This window comes from Argentina anserina, chromosome 3, assembly GCF_933775445.1.
Source record: "Argentina anserina chromosome 3, drPotAnse1.1, whole genome shotgun sequence".
NCBI classification, from domain to species: domain Eukaryota; kingdom Viridiplantae; phylum Streptophyta; class Magnoliopsida; order Rosales; family Rosaceae; genus Argentina; species Argentina anserina.
Genome location: NC_065874.1, coordinates 25,599,992 through 25,605,286, shown reverse-complemented (window position 1 = coordinate 25,605,286; position 5,295 = coordinate 25,599,992). Strand labels below are relative to the sequence as shown.

The following is a 5,295-nucleotide window of genomic DNA, read 5'->3' as shown; positions in this document are numbered from 1 at the left end:
CAGTTCTGATCCTGTGTACTAGGATGATAAAGTTTCACCGAGCGCGTGTTTATCAGGTCTAGTGGTGTTGCATTAGTTTCTGACTCCTGCAAAAAATTTCATATTGATTACTATTGCATACATTTCAATGTTTATCTATGCAAATTCAAATTCAAGATTTTTGCCAAATAGTTTTACCGGTTATGTTGCCACATTGCAAATCAAGACCTTTAACTACTTGAGCCTCATTATATATCTGTTACAGCATAACATGAAGCATGTTTATCTGGCAAGAGAATATCAGACACTACATATCAAACTATTAAAGCTATCAATCTTACATCGTGAATAGCTTCATGCAGTAATTCGACCTGTTCTGTAGATACAGTTCTCACCAGATCAGTTAGATTGAGATTTTTTTTAAGGGGAATGATATTACTTCATTGGGCATAGCACTTTACGATCACAATGATCAAATACAAGAGATGACAGGTCATCTCTCATACACGCTAACAACTAAAAAAGCAAATAAAGGCGCAAAAACACGTTTATTGAACAAAACCAGAGTCTAAAAAAGTCCAAAACAAAAGAATGAAAATACAAAACAAGTATGTAACTCCTCAAACAATATGCTCCGATGACTCCATCAATTGATTTGGGCCTAAGGCATCAATTTGTGTACCCGAACGGAAGAATGGTCGAAAACCTAGAAATTTAAGGAGGGTCTTCACCTATGAGGTTTAAAAACAAACCAAAACCACATAACAACAAAGAAGAAAGGAAAACAAGACCTGACCCATAAAGAAAACAGCCCAAAAGGCCAAAGCCCAGCAACCCACAACCTTCCACTGTTACTAACGAATTTGGTTAGATTCGAAACCTCAAAGGTCTCCGCCGCCGCATCAATCCGCCGACTTAGCTAGCCTGGAATCATGAACACCGGTAGAAGAAAACTTCAGAAAGCTGTTGCCATGCCTTCCCAAACCCTCAACGTACACCGCCTTCGTCAAAATTCTATTCGAAAACCTCAACAGCGAAAGGAGTAAAACAACTCCAGCACTGAAAGCTAGCTCGTTGCCTTCCGATCATGTAATCTATTGTTGATGGAGACCTGCAGAAAGAGAACGTCCACTCGCACAAAGCTTGATCTCGCGCGCCGAGCCCACCCTTGCACGTCGTTGACGCATAGAGAATCCCGCAACGAGAGGCCGAAACCTAGCGCCGCCTGCACCAGAAACCCTAGGTTTCAGTATTCTTAGCTCCGACCTAGACCGAGCGAATAATAATTTGTATAAATGACAAGAGAGTTAGATTGAAATTCTTCAGATACGATTATGCCAATAAATCACTAATATATATTCTTAAGAAAATATGGAAGGTCTTTCCCTCCTTCTAGAGTACGTCTAGAGAACATTCTGTGTGCAAGGTAATAAGATAGAAAGTTGGACACATTAGCAAATAACAATCATTATTGTTGAGAATATATATTCAATATTAGGAATTAGGACCTAGCATATGAGTTTATAAGGGTTTGAGCCACTCTATCCATTGCCAATTGATTTTGGATATGAACCTCAGCTCACTTTATCATGGTATCAGAGCGGGTTACTCACGTTTACATGTGAAGCCCAAATGGCCATACGGCTCCACGTCACCCAAAATGTTATCCACGTGTATGGCTTGAAAATTCTCCATACGTGAAGGGACGTGTTGAGAATATGCATCTCATAATGGAATTGTGACATAACATATGAGTTTATAAGAGTTTGACCCACTTCATCCATTGCCAATTGATTTTTGATATGAACCTCATATCATTTTATCATGGTATCAGAGCGGGTTACTCACGTCTACGTATGAAGTCCAAATGGCCACACGGCTCCACGTCACCCAAAATGTTATTCACGTGTATGGCTTGAAAATTCGCCATACGTGCAGGGACGTGTTAAGAATATGCATCTCATAATGGAATTGTGACATAACATATGAGTTTATAAGAGTTTGACCCACTTCATCCATTGCCAATTGATTTTTGATATGAACCTCATATCACTTTATCATGGTATCAAAGCGGGTTACTCACGTCTACGTGTGAAGCCCAAATGGCCACACAGCTCCACGTCACCCAAAATGTTATCCACGTGTATGGCTTGAAAATTCGCCATACGTGCAGGGACGTGTTGAGAATATGCATCTCATAATGGAATTGTGACATAACATATGAGTTTATAAGAGTTTGACCTATTTCATCCGTTGCTAATTGGTTTTGGATGTGAACCCCAGATCACTTTATCAATTATTGATCATATGTGAATTTTTGAATAAGGAAATTGGCAGAGGCAGCGTGACAAAGTAAGATATCATTTAAATGAAATTAAGGAGTTGTTTTGAATGTGAAAGGTGTTAAAGTCAATATAAGTAATATGGAGAGGATTTCTACCTAGTCCATGAATTTGATCATTACCGGGGTATTCTGTTGGGTATTGCAGGTTCCCAGAATCAGAGGTGATGAATTTGCACCGGTCTTGAGAAGCCAAGTTATGATTATTATTTGGATTTTGTTCATGACTTCATATTGTTAGGTGTCTGCTTAGACATCATCCAAAAAGAGAGTCCAGGACTTTCGCTAGTGCTTTTCCATGATAAGATGGGACAACTTAGTAAGCAAGCACCATGCAATATGCATGATTAGGCATGTCAATAGGTTGTGTCGGGTTAATGTGTTTCGTGTGTCATAAAATATAAATTCAAACTCCATTTAATAATTGTGTCAAAATTTTAAACTTAAATTCAACATATTTATTAAACGAGTTACTCGTTTCTAACCCGTTTAGCTCATTTAATAAATATATCATGTCGTTTTAGATAAGATAACTAACTGAAGCAAGAATCAAACAAAAAAATTCAATGTATTACCCAAAATTGTATTTCAAAATGAGAAAATACTTACTAAACCCTTATATACATATAGTGTTACCATTTTAAATAGCTTGTATACACGTATTTTATATAGAATTTTAGTTCGATTTTTTATTAAATGTGTCATGCGAGTTTATTTTGTGTTAGCAGGTTAACCCCGATGTTGACCAGTTTATTAAATGAGTCATGATGGGTTGACCCGTCGCTGACCCGCTTTTTAATCGTGTGGGTTTAACCCGTTTTATTTCATACGGGTTTCGAGTCGTGTTATGAGATTGTGTCGGAATTGACAGCCCTATCCATGATGCCAAGTTGTCGATGAGTACCGCATCGATCATAACTCTATAAATCAGTGGATAAATATTTAAGAAATGAATTCATAAAGATGATAATAACAAGATTGACCATTAAGTCATTCTAGTAAATCTCTAGAATAATCACCAAACTAGCCAACGAGTGGGGAAAGATGTGAAGCAGATTACATACATAAAAGTACGGGTATAACCTAACTTAGTCGTTAGAAGAAGGAGATCTCAAGTTCTCAACGATAAATGGAATCAAGAGGTTTCAATATGAAGCCATCATGATCGATGGTACCTTAAATTTAATTACGAAAGACATCATGTTGGTCTTCGAATTTGAAGCTACCAACTTCTCTCATATTCTCCAAGGAATTACAAATTTTACGTCAAATTTAATCAATTTGCGTTCTTAAGAGTCTGAGTTTATAATTCTAATTTCTTTAGTATATATATATATATATATATATGTCTGTGTGTGTGTGTGTAACTAAGGGGCAAATAGAGTGAAAATTGATCTCATTTAGGCGTCCAGTGAGCATTTGAGTGCTTATCGATATTAATAAAATCGGGCACTGATAATAATTGATCGAAAACCCCAAAATTGATATATATCCAAACGTTTCACCTAAATTTAAACCACTTCACTGATCAAATTCCAGAATTCAGATCATGGTGCAACGCTACAATAGCTCCATTATGCTTAGTCGTTGACTTCATTTGTATTATAGCTCTTGGCTACTGAGTATTCTAAGGTGGAGTTTTCCTATTTGTAGCACTAAAGAGACAAAAGCATTATTTCGCTTTTGATGAATGAGGCAAGAATTGCAATCATCAATATATTTTAAACAAAATTAATCTCCAATTGGTTAGTGTGGCCATACCACTTAGTGTTGGCTCATTTGGTGAAAAACCCATCACCAAATTTATCAGAAAATGAAACCCTAGCTATAGCAGTACGTTCCGATCCTCTCTATATAAACAACGTACATAATCTTCTCTTGCATCCTTCACATTATAGAGTAGCAGATTCGGGTAAGCATATTTTACAGAGGTTTCTCATTCGAAGCAAACAAACAGTACATCTCTTCTCTCTTTTTCTCTAAACAATATTTTCTGTACAAGCATAATATTGATTGTTTTGGTTTTCTTTTTGTTAACTATGTTTAGAGGAAATATCTAAACGCTCAGAATGAGATTCCTGGCTGTTGCCTTCATCTTGATGATGGTGAGCTCTGCATTTGCTGGCCGGCAGCTCGGTGATGATCGGCATGGCAGTCGACAGCTAGATCAGGAGACCAAGACAGTCGATCAAGCTGGATATCCTGGAACCAGTGTGAATAACCACCATTACATCCCTAGGCAAGACTTCAACAGCAAGGGGGGCGGTGATGGTGGCAACGGTGACTAAATTGTTTTGTATTTCTATGAAACGATCCCGCGGTCACTAGTGGGGGTGTGTGTAGTTTATATGTAAGCTATGATCTAGCATATTATTAGTATCAGCTTGGGTTTGAGCGTTTGAGGCATATATATAGCCAGTTGTCTTATATGTACGTATGACATGTACTATATATGGCACGCAGTGTGTATTTGCTCACTTTTGTTATATTGTATGGTTACGACTAAGGTATAATGATCAATTAGTCATGATTTATTTGAATTATTTCTACTAATACAATTGTGTGCGCATGCTGTTTATTCACGTATGCCTGGACTGTATTCGATCTGCACATGTTCCCATAAATCCACGTACTTTGGTAGTAAAATCGTAAAAATTGAAAGCCTAAAATTAAGTTGTAATAAACTTTTTACGGCATTTCATAACATACAAAAAAAAAGAGCGCTCCGTGTTTTTGGGAGCGGAAACCAAAACCTAGTTTTCTAGGTTTTGTGACTGGGCGGCGGCGATCTTTGATCTCGTTTGCCGGCAAGGTGTTTCAACGTGGCAACGAGAAGGGGATGGGGCTTTGCTTCTCCCTCCTGTAGGATTCTGTGGTGGATTGGAGAAGAAGATTTTGAAGCTTTTGTCAGCGAGGCTTTGAGGTTGTCTTGCGACCTTTGGTGGTGCATCCTTCGTCGAATCTTTGGAGTTCCA

General features: G+C 37.8%; 1 long non-coding RNA gene across 1 annotated transcript; it reads left to right on the top strand.

Annotated features, from left to right (window-relative positions):
• Nucleotides 1–4,085: 4,085 nt before the first annotated feature.
• Nucleotides 4,086–4,850, top strand: LOC126786772 (uncharacterized). Its single transcript, XR_007671213.1, has 2 exons — nucleotides 4,086–4,232; nucleotides 4,368–4,850. It is a non-coding gene; the product is annotated as an uncharacterized LOC126786772 (long non-coding RNA).
• Nucleotides 4,851–5,295: the final 445 nt, after the last annotated feature.